The following is a 13,196-nucleotide window of genomic DNA, read 5'->3' as shown; positions in this document are numbered from 1 at the left end:
CATGAGGAGACTACTACACAACCTTATTGTCTAGCTTTGGTATAAATTGAGAAGACGGCCAGAAACTAACAATGTCACTTGATAACAAGATCTTCCCTAATGCTTAAAGAGAAGTCACTGCTCCCTTATTCTTTGACAGCTTCTTCACCTGGGGATTACAGGAAGAGAAAGGTTCTCACTCCACCCAGAGTCCCTAGACACTGTTTAGTGTTGTGTTCCTTGGAAACCAATACCATAAAGACTCAGGATTCCCCTGTGCACATGGTGTATTGTGAGCAAAGCTTTTCCCATGTTATTCATACATCGTACATTTCCTGAGGAATTAAAACCTTACTTAATGCATAAAATCGTTCACCGACCATATGTACATTTACAGCGACAAAGGTGAATGCAAAAGGAACAATGATGGAGATTGTATTATCAGGAAGATAATTATTATGGCTCACAAATATGATCTAAATTAGCTCATAGTTTCAAGTTCAATGTTTGTACATCCTATGGATGGTATAGTGGTTTATCTCCAGTGCTGTAATGCTGCTCATTGATAAAGTCACCTTAAACAGCCACCCAATTGGCATTATAAAATGGTAAACTTTTAACTAATAGCTACAACAGGAATGTTTGCTGGAAATGGTCATACCCCATAAAACTGAAACCAAGTTTACATTAAGGGAGAAGTTTCCTTCAAAAATTATAGTAATGTGGGTTTGACATTTTATAATTCCCTATTGATTCATAGCTAACAACTAGCCACTGCGTTCTTTGCTCCAAAAAATACCACAAGGTGAACATTTTTTTTAAAGGGTGTTCCTGCTGGGATAAAGTGGAAAAAATACAGCCTTATACTGGCATATCGAAATCAGAACCATACGTTTAGGATGTACCTGAATAGACTACACACCAGGCACCCCCATTCTGTTGCAGAATGCCTTAAAGGGGTACTCCGCCCCTGGACATCTTATCCCCTAAGGATAGGGGATAAGATGTCTGAATGCCGGGGGGGGGGGGGTCCCCCGCGATCTCTCCTGCAGCACCCCGCTCAGTGCCTGATGAATGGCAATGCAGGGGCTGGAGGATCGTGACATCGTGACATCACGCCCCCTTAATGCAAGTCTACGGGAGGGGGCGTGGCAAAAGCACACCCCCCTTCCCTAGACTTGCATTAAGGATCGGTCGTGACGTCACAAGGGGGTGAGGCCGTGACATCACAATCCTTCAGCCCCTGCATCGCCAGTCATCGGGAATAGAGCTAAGCTCGCTCCTTGCACCAGATGACAGGGGTGCTGCAGAAGAGATTGTGGGGGTTCCCAGCGGCGGGCCTCCCGCGATCAGACATCTTATCCCCTATTCTTTGGATATGGGATAAGATGTCTAGGGGCGGCGTACCCCTTCAAATGCTAGCCCTCTCAATCATATTTTGTTGGGTAATTGATATGATAATTAGCAAATTACAAATAAATAATTACCGTAAATAAAACAATTTGGTGTATATCCTAAACACTGGATAGGGGATAAGTGTCTGTTCGCCGGAGCCAGACTCAGCAAAGCTCTTGCATCTCTAATAGAGAGGTGGAGACATAGCATTTGTGTGTCCCCGCCTCTCCCACAGAGATGAATGGAGGGGGTGTGTTTCGACCAGCTGACGGGCTCGGTATGAAACATGCATTAAGTAATAATACACCCATGACAGTCTCTCAGTCTCTGACAAGGCCCAGCATGTCTGCACATTACACACAGTCTATTGCTTTACATGAAAGCCATGTAATGCTCCACTTTTCCTGTGGTGGCACTGGAGGGAATTGAACTTGTGTCCACCGGATCACTACAGATTGTAGCAGATCACTGGAAGTTTATGCATCACAGCAACCTATGATCATCATATGTTAGGAGCAGTCTTCCAATGGGGCACACGCAACATGGTTATGTGGAACTACCATCAAAAGGTTATACTGAAATCTTACCATAGGCTTTATTAGACCAGGCACATTTATGATTACGCTTGGTTTGTTATAGGTCAGTAAGCAATTTATACAAAGGACATAATAGCATGGTCTTCTGGGATTGCATAAAGTGGACAAACGTATTACCTACAGGGACAACTTCTAGATACGTGGTTACACTACTGCAAACAGTGATCAACTGACAGCGCCCCCTTGTCCATGGGTTGTGTGTGGTATTGCAGCTCAGTTTTAATTAAATGACAGAAGCAAAGATGCAATTCCAAACACTACCTATGGATAAAAATGATATAGTTACAGTGCTGGCACCCCTGAAATTTTTCAAGAAAATGAAGTATTTCTCACAGAAAAGGATTGCAGTAACACATGATTTGCTATACACGTGTTTATTCCCTTTGTCTGTATTGGAACTAAACCAAAAAAGGGAGGAAAAAAGCAAATTGGACATAATGTCAAAACCAAACTCCAAAAATGAGCTGGACAATATTATTGGCACCCTTTTAAAATTAAGGAAAAATAAGATTGTTTCAAGCATGTGATGCTCCTTTAAACTCACCTGGGACAAGTAACAGGTGTGGGCAATATAAAAATCACACCTGATAGGAGATAAAAAGGAGAGAAGTTCACTTAGTCTTTGCATTGTATGTGTGCACCACACTAAGCATGGACAACAGAAAGAGGAGAGGAAAAAACTGTCTGAGGACTTGTAACCTTGAGATTGTTGATATTTTTCTACAATTTTGGTTCTCAAGTCCATCTCCAGAGATCTAGATTTGCCTTTGTCCACAGTGCGCAACATTATCAAGAAGTTTGCAACCCATGGCACTGTAGCTAATCTCCCTGGGCATGGACGGAAGAGAAACTGATGAAAGGTGTCAAAGCAGGATAGTCCGGATGGTGGATAAGCAGCCCCAAACAAGTTCCAAAGATATTTAAGCTGTCCTGCAGGTTCAGGGAGCATCAGTGTCAGCGAGAATTATCCAGCGACATTTAAATGAAATGAAACATTATGGCAGGAGACCCAGGAGGACCCCACTGCTGACACATACAAAAAAGCAAGACTAGATTTTGCCAAAATGAACTTGAGTAAGCCAAAATCCTTCTGGCAAAACGTCTTGTGGACAGAGGAGACCAAGATAGAGCTTTTTGGTAAAGCACATCATTCTACTGTTTACCGAAAACGGAATGAGTCCTACAAAGAAAAGAACACAGTACCTACAGTGAAATATGGTGGAGGTTCAATGATGTTTTGGGGTGGTTTGCACTGGGTGTCTTGAATGTGTACAAGGTATCGTGAAATCTGAGGATTACCAACAGATTTTGGGTCGCACTGTACAGCCCAGTGTCAGAAAGCTGGGTTTGTGTCCGAGATCTTGGGTCTTCCAGCAGGACAATGACCCCAAACATACACCAAAAAGCACCAGAAATGGATGGCAACAAAGTGCTGGAGAGTTCTGAAGTGGCAGCAATGAGTCCAGATTTAAATCCCCTTGAACACCTGTGGAGAGATCTTAAAATTGCTGTTGGGAAAAGGCGCCTTCCAATAAGAGACCTGGAGCAGTTTACAAGGAAGAGTGGTCCAACATTACGGCTGAGAGGAGTAAGAAGCGTATTGATGGTTATAGGAAGCGACTGATTTCAGTTATCTTTTCCAAAGGGTGTGCAACCAAATAAGGGTGCCAATAATTTTGTCCAGACCATTTATAGAGTTTGGTGTAACATTATGTCCAATATGCTTTTTTACCTCCTTTTTTGGTTTTAATTCCAATATGCACAAAGGAAATAAACACGTGTATAGCAAAACATGTTACTGCAATCCTTTTCTGTGAGAAATACTTCATTTTCCTAGCAAATTTCAGGGGTGCCAACATTTACAGCCATGATTGTAGTAACCTCATACAACCATTATTGCATTATTACAGTGAAGGACTAAAGAACGGTGCAATATTTTACTGAACTCTCATGTAGATTGGTAGAGTCTCTAGCTGGGAAAAAAACATTCCCGGCCAGAAGAAAATATATATTTTTTTGCTCTTTAATCATGATTTATTGAATGAGAGGTAGTGGTTGCTAGGTTTTCTATTTGTTCCTTACTGGTTTATTGTTAATCCCTGGAGACAATCTGCGCGATGGCTGAAGGCCGGGCTGAGTAATGAGTTTCCCCAGTTAAGAATCTAATTAATTTGCTGCGAGGACTTGTTGAAATCTTCATCCAGCACCAGAACACTTACTCCATCCATGCAGCGCTACAAGACAGATCTACTACAATCTCCATAGTAACAGACTTCCTGCTCAGCGTCAGGCCCACAAATTATCAGCAACGCGGTTGTGTTAAGCTGCTATACTACATATAAAGGAGGGTCTATTCCAACATTTAGGAGAGAAGAAAATGTGTCAAAAATAAAAATATGATTAAAGGCTAAGGGAAAAAAATGAAATCAATAAATATTGGTCACCTAAAATTACATTATACAGTAAAAAGGAACATGCAGCTATAGAAAAAATAAAATAAAAAAAGCTACAGGGACATTCAGTAATGTGGTCGTTAAAAAGTCACTGGCCAAAATATAAAAATATAATAAAAATGAATCATTTTAAAAATGAACACACCCGTACATATATATATATATATATATATATATATATATATATATATATATATTTTTTTTTTTATGATATTTTTATCTATCTATATTTATATTATATATATATATATATATATATATATATATATATTTTTTTTTTTTTTTATATAGCGCCTACAACGCCTACGCCTATTTGTTTTTGATATTACAGAGATTATATACATATACACAAACATATAAATATATTATAGACATACACACACACATACACACTAAAAATGATATATTATATTTCCTAGTTGCTACAAATAACTCACATTCTGAGGCAGTGTTTCCCAACCAATGTGCCTCCAGCTGTTGCTATTCTACAATTTCCAGCATGCCTGGACAGCCGATGGCTGTCCAGGCATGCTGGAAGTTGTAGCTTTGCAACAGCTGGAGGCACAATGGTTGGGAAACACTGTTTCAAGGTTACAAACCCCCTTTAGCCAACAGTGCTATCTATTGACAGGAACCTATGGCCTCCAAAATGTTTGCACACCAGCCAAAAATTGCAACTCTCTCTCCACGATCATCACATCTATCCAATCCAAACTGAACACCGAGCACTCTTATTTTTCCCCCATTTTTTATTTTTATTTTTTTTCATTTTTTTTTTTTTGCTTTTTTAAAACTCCCTCGTGTTCGTACCTTGTTCATATTCTAAATTTTTTAATTTTTTTTGCCAATATTTTTTTTTTCTTTACTATAGACTGGCTATAGAATGAGCAGTAACCTAACACATCAAAAATAAATATAAAAATAAAACCACAGGATAAAAACACAAATAGCTGGAATGCACGATCTACCAGCAGAGTGTACAAAACGGTTAACCCCTGCAGCTAGCACTGTCTACGCTTCATCCCCCGAAGGCATCCCTGCCTCCTTACCTGTTCAGAGGACACCAGTCTCCGACGCCAGGTTACATTTCCGTATGAAATAGCTTCCCAACGTCAATGGCCGTTCTACAAAGACGGACGGAAACATCTGCAGGGATTTTTCCCACGCCATCAGCCGTTTCCCATTTTAAATCAATCTCATTTGAAGGCCAAAAAGAATTTTTATTTAAAAAAAAAAAAAAAAAATCAGCGTTCAGGTTCTTCCCACCAAAGCTTATTCCTCGAGCAGCGACACGCCGAGTGACACAGCTGTGGCTGTTCATTGAAGCAATAAGGAATCCCTCCTCCTTATCTGAATAGCACAGGCGTCATTGGATGGCCTCGGCTAACCAGCCCATGGAAGGAAAAAGCCTCCCAGGCTACCAAGCCTGCATGATGTAGCTATGCAGATCCAGAGCGGGGACACTGAAGGTGTATGGAGAAAGGCAAACACATGACAAGGCAGTTTTCTCCCAGTCCCAACAACAGCTGTCTGCGCCGGCTGACATGTTTCGGGTCAGACGTGTAATTACGAAATACGGCGCATTAACATACAATCGCTTAGTCAGCATTCACATAAATGAATGGTTTTGGATGAATATGTATGCGGCGGCTAGAATGTCACAATGCAGTGTTCACCCCATCATATCATGTTGATAAAAGGATCAAATCAGCGTTTCCCAAACTAGCATGCCTCCAGCTGTTGCAAAACTACAACTCCCAGCATGCCCGGACAGCCTTCGGCTGTCCGGGCATGCTGGGAGTTGTAGTTTTGCAACAGCTGGAGGCACGCTAGTTGGTAAACACTGAATTAGGAGGAGGATAGTCAGGGAACCACGTTCACACAGTTAGAAAAGAAAATCTACAGTAAACCATTCAGTGCACATAGCCTTGAGCGAGAAGTCTATAGCACATTAGTTTTAGTCAGACAAAGCGGTTATTTTAAGTGGCCCAAAAAATCCCCTCAAAAGGGGTACTCCGGTGGAAAACTTTTTTTTTATTTTTATCAACTGGTACCAGAAAGTTATACATATTTGCAAATTACTTCTATTAAAAAAAAAATCTTAATCATTCCAGTACTTATTAGCTGCTGAATACTACAGAGGAAAGTTTTTTCTTTTTGGAACGTAATGCTCTCTGCTGACATCATGAGCACAGTGCTCTCTTCTGACATCTCTGTCCATTTTAAGAACTGTCCAGAGCAGCATATGTTTTCTATGGGGTTTTTCTCCTACTCTGGACAGTTCTTAAAATGGACAGAGATGTCAGCAGAGAGCACTGTACTCGTGATGTCAGCAGAGAGCATTATGTTCCAAAAAGAAAAGACTTTCCTCTGTAGTATTCAGCAGCTAATAACTACTGGAAGGATTAAGATTTTTTAATAGAAGTAATTTACAAATCTGTTTAACTTTCTGGCACCAGCTGATTAAAAAAAAAAAAACAAAAAAAAAAAAAAACGTTTTCCGGCTATTTATCCGCCCCCGGGCGACACCGATGCAGATCATTGATTTAAAGCGGGCGCTTTAAATTAATGAACTGCAGCGGCTTTTGCAGTGCCAGAGACCGCCGCCGCCACCCGCTTCTCTCCCCCTGCCTGTCCTGGGGTCCTGAGTCCCCCCACCACCGCACCGCCCCGCCCCCCCTGCCCCATTGCCTCCCCCATTCCACATTTTATAATTACCTGTTCCCAGGGCCCAGGGTCCGCGCTACTTCTGGCTCCGGCGCCGTCCTCCTGAGCTGTCACTGTGCGCACAGACGGTGACGTCGTGTTGACGTCACTCGTCATTGTGCTGCGCAGCGCACAGCGTAACACAGGACGCCGCAGGAGCCAGAAATAGCGCGGACCTCGGGAACAGGTAATTATAAAACCGAGGGAGGCAATGGGGCAGCGGCGGTGGTTTCTGGCCGGGGCGGTGCGGTGGGCAGTGCGGCGCGGTGGGGTGGGTTTTTTTTGGTGGGCGGGGCATTATCGGATTATCGGCAAGGTAATTGCCGATAACGATAATGTCCAAAATCATGAATATCGGCCGATAATATCTGCCAAACTTATTAGTGGCTATATACTACAGAGGAAATTCTTTTCTTTTGGGATTTCTTTTCTGTCACGACCACAGTGCTCTCTGCTGACACCTCTGTCCATGTCAGGAACTGTCCAGAGCAGGAGAAAATGCCTGTAGCAAACATATGCTGCTCTGGACAGTTCCTAAAAAGGACAGAGATGTCAGCAGAGAGCACTGTGGTCGTGACAGAAAAGAAATCTAAAAAGAAAAGAATTTCCTCTGTAGTATACAACAGCCGCTAATAATAATAATGATATTTAATAGAAGTAATTTTACAAATCTGTCACCAACTTTCTGGCACGAGTTGATTAAAAAAAAAAAAAAAAAAAAAAAAAAAAAAGGTACCCCTTTAAGGCCTCGTTCACATCGCAGAATTTCTAAGTGAAATCAGGAGGCAAAATTTCTCTAGGAAATTCTGTTGCACAGTGCACACTGCGGAATTCCCGCGGCGGAAACATCTACCAACATCTGCCACAGAAATTCAGATTCTGGCCTCCTTAGAAAGAATCGACATGTCAATTTTTTCTGTGGGATACGCTCGAAAATGCATTGCTGACTAAGGAGACGGTGCATTTCTGAGCGGTCCTAGCACCATATTCTGCAGGTGACTTATATTTGTGGAATTTCCACCGGTTCATTCCTGGCTGAAATTCCATATGATTTGTGCCGTGTGAACATACCCGAAAGAGGTTATCAGGAAAAGAAAAACAGAGCGGATTTAAACAGCCCCACACCTGTATTCAGGTTGGGTTTGCAATTACAACTTGGCTCCATTCACTTCAATGGAACAGAGCGGAATTTGTGCAGAAAACACATGAGGACATTCCAGACATTTGCCCAATTTGGCGGGCATTAGGATGGCACAGAAATGCGCTCTCTCATACACAACAATGCATTTTCTTGCGGAATCCGCAGAAATAATAGACTTGTTTATTCTTTCGGTCTTGGAAATTCAGATTCCAGCGTCCACAGAAACATCTGGCGCAGAAATTCTCCCATGTGAACAGTGCAGCAGAATCCCTCTGAAATCAATGGGACTCTGCTGCAGTGGAATGTCTGTGCGGAATGTTCCGTGCAGACACTCTGCTGTATGAACATATCTTTAAGATAAAGCCAAACACTGAAATTGTAACACACTTTGGCCACAATTCTTGAAAAAACAGGTTAAAACCATAACATCATTCACAGCCTCACCCTTCAAAGTGAATAGGGTTTTCCCTCAAAAGATCATCTGACGGTGCTGTTTCTGCTACAAACACATGAACATACCGTACTAAAGACTGAAAGGCAGCAAGCACATGAGCAATGGCGTAACCCTTCTAGATATTCAGACCCCATCAGTTATGTGCGGTTGCTACAGATCACTATACGGCTAATAATTAACCCTAAATACGTCTATTTGACTAAATTTAGTCTAAGGACACATGTGCATGTTAGTAAATTTAGCTGTAGTGACTAGTGTCGGGCAGCTGCTGCCAAGGCAAATAAAATCATGGGGAGCATCAATAGGGGCATAGATGCCCACGACAAGGAAATAATTCTACCGCTGTACAAATCACTAGTCAGACCACACATAGAATACTGTGTACAGTACTGGTCAGACCACACATAGAATACTGTGTACAGTACTGGGCACCAGTGTACAAGAAAGATATAGTGGAGCTGGAGAGGGTTCAAAGACGGGCAACCAGGGTAATACGGGGAATGGGAGGACTACAGTACCCAGAAAGATTATCAGAATTAGGGTTATTTAGTCTAGAAAAAAGAAGGATTAGGGGAGACCTAATAACTATGTATAAATATATCAGGCACAGTACAGAGATCTCTCCCATGATCTATTTATACCCAGGACTGTATCTATAACAAGGGGGCATCCTCTACGTTTAGAGTAAAGAAGGTTTCTACACCAGCACAGACAGGGGTTCTTTACTGTAAGAGCAGCGAGACTGTGGAATTCTCTGCCAGAAGAGGTGGTCATGGTGAACGCTGTAAAATTATTTAAAAAGGGTCAGGATGCATTTTTGGAGAATAATAACATTACTGGTTATGTATACTAGATTTATAGGGACAGAACGTTGATCCAGGGTTTTATTCTGATGCCATTTTTGGAGTCGGGAAGGAATTTTTACCTCTAGTATGCAGGTTTTTTGCCTTCCTCTGGATCAACTCAGTAGGGACTCATTAGGTATATAGGTTGAACTTTATGGACTCTGGTCTTTTTTCAACCTTATGAAATGTTACTATGTATTGCGCCTCTGTATGGCACCATATTACAAAAAATTTTTTTTCTCTGCAGCAATATTTGTAATGGCGAATAATTCCAAAACTCACAGCATAGTCCATTCGATGACATTTTATAGCAGCCAAATCCTACATCAGGTATACAGGAGGTACTGTATGCCCCTATATGGTGCATTATGATGGCCTCATACATACACAAGACATGTACACTGCCATAATGAGCTTGCACACATGAGCCCTCATTTTTGTAAAAAACTAATTTTGAAGGCACAATTTCCAAAAGAATTATTCCGTGTGGCTCATTTGTATTGTACATCCATAAAAAAAATATGTCACCAGTTTCTTTCTATTTTTTTTAAATTTATTTCATTTTATTTTTTTTACTTTTGCAAGCAAGACCACCTTCTGAGATGTATGATTCTTCTATGTTTTGGCATTTAGGATCTAGCTACAAACCAGATCGCTGCTTTGGACGAGCGTAATGCAGCCGCATGTGGCAGTATATTTTGTTGCTGCAGGACTAATGACCGAGAAAGTGATCTAATGGTTAGACCAGGACTAACCATTTTATGTTCATATTAAAGGGGTACTCCGGTGGAATTTTTATTTTTTTAAATCAACTGATGCCAGAAAGTTAAACAGATTTGTAAATCACTTCTATAAAAAAAAATCTTAATCCTTCCAGTACTTAATAGCTGCTGAATACTACAGCGGAAATTATTTTCTTCTTTTTTGGAACACAGTGCTCTCTGCTGACGTCACCAGCACAGTGCTCCCTGGACAGTTCTTAAAATGGACAGAGGTGTCAGCAGAGAGCACTGTGTTCGTGATGTCAGCAGAGAGCTCTGTGTTCCAAAAAGAAAATAATGTCCTCTGTGGTATTCAGCAGCTAATAAGTACTGGAAGGATTAAGATTTTTTTTTCATATAAGTAATTTACAAATCTGTTTAATTTTCTGGCACCGGTTGATAAAAATAAATAAATAAAATAAAAGTTTTCCACCGGAGTACCCCTTTAACTGCAACAATTCCTCTGAAAAGAGTAGATATGGAGTCAAGCACATGGATCTCTGCAAACCCTGTTCAGATCAATGGAGCAGTCCTGGAAGTTTGTGCAACAAATCTACCACATGTTAATTTATCTCTATGACTCTGTTTAACTTAAAAGGGGTTATCCAGGAAAATACTTTTTTTTATATATCAACTGGCTCCAGAAAGTTAAACAGATTTTTTAATTACTTCTATTAAAAAATCTCAATCCTTTCAGTACTTATGAGCTTCTGAAGTTAAGGTTGTTCTTTTCTGTCTAAGTGCTCTCCGATGACACGTGTCTCGGGAATCGCCCAGTTTAGAAGAGGTTTGCTATGGGGATTTACTTCTAAACTGGGCTTTTCCCGAGACACGTCATCAGAGAGGACTTAGACAGAAAAGAACAACCTTAACTTCAGAAGCTCATAAGTACTGAAAGGATTAAGATTTTTTAATAGAAGTCATTTACAAATCTGTTTAACTTTCTGGAGCCAGTTGATTTTATATATATATATATATATATATATATATATATATATATATATATATATACACATACATACATACATACATACACACACTTATTTTTATATATATATATATATATATATATATATATATATATATATATATATATATAAATATATATGTTTTTTTCCTGGATAACCCCTTTAAAGTTTATAGGGCTATACATCTATATACCTTGGATTTCATATAGAGGATTTGGCGTTCGATAGTATACAGCAGTGTTTCCCAACCAGGGTGCCTCCAGCTGTTGCAAAACTACAACTCCCAGCATGCCCGGACAGCCAAAGGCTGTCCGGGCATTCTGAGAGTTGTAGTTTTGCAACAGCTGGAGGCTCCCTGGTTGGGAAACACTGCTGTACAGGGTCGTTCTGGAGTAACCATTTAAGGCGTACAATGTTTAGTATGGATTTAAAGGAAACATGTGACTTGTCCCACATGCCTCAGCTGAGCTCAGTATAAGCCCAACTCAAAACAATTCGTCTTTCAGAGACTCATACATCACACACAATCCATACTAACCCAGTGTTCCCTCTAAATATGGACATGATTATCGGGGGAGCAAGCTCTGCTCATAGAAAAGACATGGGATATTTTTTAATTTGAAGTCGGCATGGGAATGTTTACATTCTTCTCTATAGAGCCGAGGTAAATTCTGTCACCGCTATAGAAAATCTCTCTAGTCTCACAGTTCACATTCCAGACACCAGGTATTCACAGATCCCTCTCTAAACTAACAATTCTTCCACAAATCCAGGATTACACACTTTGCTGCTGCAAAAACATTTGCTGAGCCTGGAGACACAGTGAATTATTAAAAAAAATGTAAAAAAAAAAAAATAATTAAAAAGCACGTCCTAATACAATGCTGGAAAAATGTAGAATGTCAGTACTTGAGTTTTCTGGAAAATCGGGGTGTCAAACAAGATGGCCACCATTATAGTTCACAAACTATAATCAGATTTGTTTTTTTAAAGTAATATAGGATAAGGAATTCTGAACTCTGGAAAAGCTGGGTGATGACCTCTGTGATCTGTAACGGGATCTAGACTAAAGTTTTGCACCTTTTTATGCCACCGAAGCCAGTTTTGCAAAAAAAGTAAGCAGGGATGCAGGCGTGGCCTACCATAGCCTGATATCTTTAAAGTTTCCCTTTCCTTAAGAAACTTTTGATAAGTCACAGATACATGTCTTAAGTTTTGATCGGTCAGGGTCTCGGCGCCGAGACCCATACTGATTGGTAAAAGAAATGAGGAGAAGTACCCAGTTAAGCGAATTACCCTCCAGCAATCTCTATTGCTGGATAGCCCCCTACACTTATACCTGGACTGTCTACAGGAGCTGGCCGGGGAGTGGCATGCTTAAAAGGAGTACTCCGCCTCTAGACATCTTATCCTCTATCCAAAGGATAGGGGATAAGATGTCTGATTGCGGGGGTCCCGCAGCTGGGGACCCTCGCAATATCTGTGCAGCACCTGGCGTTCATTTAGAATGCTTGGAGTGGGTGGAGGGGGTTGACACATTACGGCCACGCCCATCGCAATGCCAGGGCCACACCCCCTCAATGCAAGTCTATGGGAGGGGGCGTGACTGCCGCCCCCTCACATAGACTTGCATTGAGGGGGTGTGGTGTGACATCACGGCCCTCTCCAAGCGTTAGGAACAAAGTGTTCCGAACGCTGGGGCAGTGGAGTACCCCTTTAAAGAAGAAGTATCATGGACCAAGTCACAAATTTTTTTTTCTATCATGTGAAAGTGCATGAGCTCACCATTCTGACAATCTGCTCCTCATGTATCTCACCCTCTCCCTTCTCCTGCCATCCCCTCTGAAAGATCAGTACTTCCTGGTCCATGGAGGTCCCTGACTTCCTGTCTCCCATAA

General features: G+C 41.1%; 1 protein-coding gene across 8 annotated transcripts in view; it reads right to left on the bottom strand.

Moving 5' to 3' along the window:
* The window catches only part of DAAM1 (dishevelled associated activator of morphogenesis 1), a 202,986-nt gene that overhangs the window by 103,434 nt on the left and 86,356 nt on the right, over positions 1–13,196 (bottom strand). Inside the window, exon 1 of one of the 8 annotated variants that reach the window (XM_056546904.1) lies at positions 5,473–5,734. The exons of the other annotated variants lie outside the window; for them this stretch is intronic. The gene's annotated coding sequence lies outside the window, so the exon portion shown is untranslated. Of the gene's footprint in view, positions 1–5,472; positions 5,735–13,196 lie in introns of those variants that run through there. 8 annotated transcript variants of the gene reach the window in all.

The sequence above is a fragment of the Hyla sarda genome, chromosome 11 (assembly GCF_029499605.1).
Source record: "Hyla sarda isolate aHylSar1 chromosome 11, aHylSar1.hap1, whole genome shotgun sequence".
Lineage (NCBI taxonomy): Eukaryota > Metazoa > Chordata > Amphibia > Anura > Hylidae > Hyla > Hyla sarda.
Note: the sequence above shows the minus strand (reverse complement) of the source record. Positions and strands in the feature narration are given on the sequence as shown.